Genomic DNA, 3,060 nt, shown 5'->3' with positions numbered 1-3,060 from the left:
CAGCAGGACATTTATGAATTGTAAGACTGCAAAAAAGCCTAGTTGTTGGTTAGATGAAAGTATTCATCTTTTAAAAAAGATGTAAAAAGTCTTAAATTGTTTAAAAACCTTGAGAAGATGCAAAAAAAAAAAAAAGTATTTTATTGTGTTTTTCTGCAAATAGCACAAACATACGTAACGTTATACCAGTTTCCTTCCCGTTTATTATTTACGTTAACATCAGCCCTGTTGGAAAATCCCACTAAAACTGGTAGCGGTGCGCTTTTCAAACAGGGATGACATTAACTTCAATAATAAACAGGAAGGAAACTCACTTCCAGGTCTGAGTACGTTTCATTCTCTTTTAGCATTCAGAAAGGAAATGCGCAAAATTAAACCAGACGCATCAACTTCAACGACTCCTCTTTCATTTTACACATTCTATACCTTCACGAATCCAGCCAATCGCGGAGCTCGTTCAGACTACTTATGACGTCCGCGGCAGTCTTGAGCCCGCCTTCCGACGGCAGCGTCATCAAATCGACCTGTGATTGGTCAAGCTGCAGGGGTCTCCAGACCAATGACCAAGCCATGTGATGAGCTCATTATGCCTGTTGCCATCACTGCAACCAAACAGGAAGGCTTGAGAGTAAATTAGTCTAAATGAGGAATTAAAATGCACTGCCACAGAGTGTAGCAGATATAGGTTTCTGCATTGCAAATGATGAAATGATGATGATTTTATCATCGTGGGTGGCCTCCTTTGAGCCATGTTTGAATAAATGTGTGGTTTCAACGAATGCAAATGGTTGTGTGTGGAACTGCATACTATGTTGATGATCAGTTTATGCATCACGGCTCAGCTGGACCGTCACGCACTCTGCATGCAATTATGACATGCAATGGAAAATTGCATAACGCGCGCACACACAAACACACACTTAAGCACTCAGTCATCCACACAGAGACAATAATCTCTTAGTACACGCCACACCCTGTTCTGTTGTTCTGTTAAAGCTCCCCAGAAGTCCTGGCAGTCCTTGCCGTTCAATACAGATACGTGAGCACTTGTGTGTCTTGTGTAAGGTTAACATTTAACTACGAGAAGAAAAAGTCATCAGTGCTCAAAGGCCAGTTTCGGCCTGACCTATAAAACAAAGTGAAAACGAAAGAGAAAGGCAGGCCAAAATGTAGCTTATTCAGTCATGATGAGACTTTCAGGTTGACTCGATACACACTTTGATGGGGATATTATGAAGTACAAAGAAAAGGTATGAGGCCTTCAGAATAAAAGGGCCAATTTGAGTTTTTGACTCAAACAACGAGGAAACAAACATCCGCTCTGGTCGGACTTATACACAAACACTCAAAGATGTTTACAAGAAGCACAGAGTCTGCGAATGTAAAAGTCTTGAAAGGACATAGTGAAGAAAGTCACTAAAATCATGAAATATATATATAACACATATAAACACACCCTACAGTAAACTTTCTTGAGCACCAAAACAATACTTTTCAAATGAAAATCATGTGTTCCCTGCAATTATGTATGTATATATTTTTTCATACACAAACTTAATTAATTATCATAATCAAATTAATTAAACTACTTTTATTTAAAATGAATAATTCATTTTATTTATGATATTTATTTATGCTTCATTTAGGCTGTATAGTAATCTGCAATACCTCCTTTGCATTTTCTGTTTCTTTTATTTGGATATATTTAAAGAAAGTCGAAAGCCTGTCAGTGTCAATCAATCAAGTCAAATGGCACAGATGCGCACTGTCTCTTCAAAACACACAAACAATCGCAATCAGAGACAAATTAGGCCTCCTTGTTTCAACCAACCACTGGTTCATAGTGCCTGATTTAACCTTTGACCTACCCTTACCAGGTCAACGAGCCCTCACAGCAAGCATCCAGGTTTCACTGTCAATCAAGCAGTGTGTGTCCTCGACTCCTCCACCCCCTACTCTTTTGTAAATTCAGGGTGAAGAAAGAAATCAGACTTCTATAGTGTAAAGTGATGAAAAACCTAATCAGAATATGCAATTATGAGACAGACTAAATCCAGAAGAACTGTGGCAACGTCTCCAAGATGCTTCAAGAAACCTACCTGCAAAGCTACTTGAAAAACTATGCGCAAGTGCACCGAGGGCAAAAGCTGCTTTAAACGCAAAGGATGGTCACAACAAATGTTGATTTAATTTAGTTAATAGAAGTTAACTGATAAAGAAGATTTATTTATGACATTATTTTTGAAAGCGTCCTCATTTTACAGCATTTTTACACAAGAGCCTAAAACTTTTAACAGTACTGTAGGTACTTTGCAGGTAGGTTTCTTGAAGCATCTTGGAGACCTTGCCACAGTTCTTCTGGATTGAGTGTGTCTCAGTTTGTTGTGTTTCTTCATGTCGTTCCAGAAGGACTGGATGATGATCAGATCAGATCTCTGTGTGCAGCACTGGCTGTTGTCAGACTCCTTGTGCAAACAAAAATCTTTATTACAAATAATGGCAAAATAAACATTTGGAAATGTAAACTGATATTTCCTACTGACACACTACAGCAAAAGATAGAAATAACTGACTTAATACCATCTTTTTAGCTGGTGAAAATACTAGTGTTCTAATCATTTTGGCCACCACTGTATTTCATCATATTCAAACTGACATTATTAACTTTAAGGCATTCCTAAGACTTTGGGATTTCTTTCACATCTTGTTGACTGTAATTTGTTTGAAAACAAACATGTTGACATTTAAAGTTTAAATTTCAATTCTGATTTAAATTGTTATTTTAAAAACCCTTTGGAGTAAACCCATGGCAAATTAGCTTTCTGGGTTGGCCTACATATTGACATCACGACTGAACTGGTCTGAAAGATAAGGAGCTTCATTTTTACTCAGGGAAGATATGAACACGGGGGAGAGGTGAGCTCTCGTGCCTCCGTTGGTAACAAAAATTAGCCAATCAGCATCAAGTGTTCACTTTCAGCACTGAGGAGTGTTGCGAAAAGGCTAGCCTCCCTTCTGGTATATCAACCAATCATCATAGAGACGTAAATTACGTGAGAT

The sequence above is a fragment of the Sinocyclocheilus anshuiensis genome, unplaced genomic scaffold (genome assembly GCF_001515605.1).
Source record: "Sinocyclocheilus anshuiensis isolate Anshui unplaced genomic scaffold, SAMN03320099.WGS_v1.1 scaffold379, whole genome shotgun sequence".
Taxonomy (NCBI): Eukaryota; Metazoa; Chordata; class Actinopteri; order Cypriniformes; family Cyprinidae; genus Sinocyclocheilus; species Sinocyclocheilus anshuiensis.
This window is presented reverse-complemented; position numbering follows the sequence as displayed.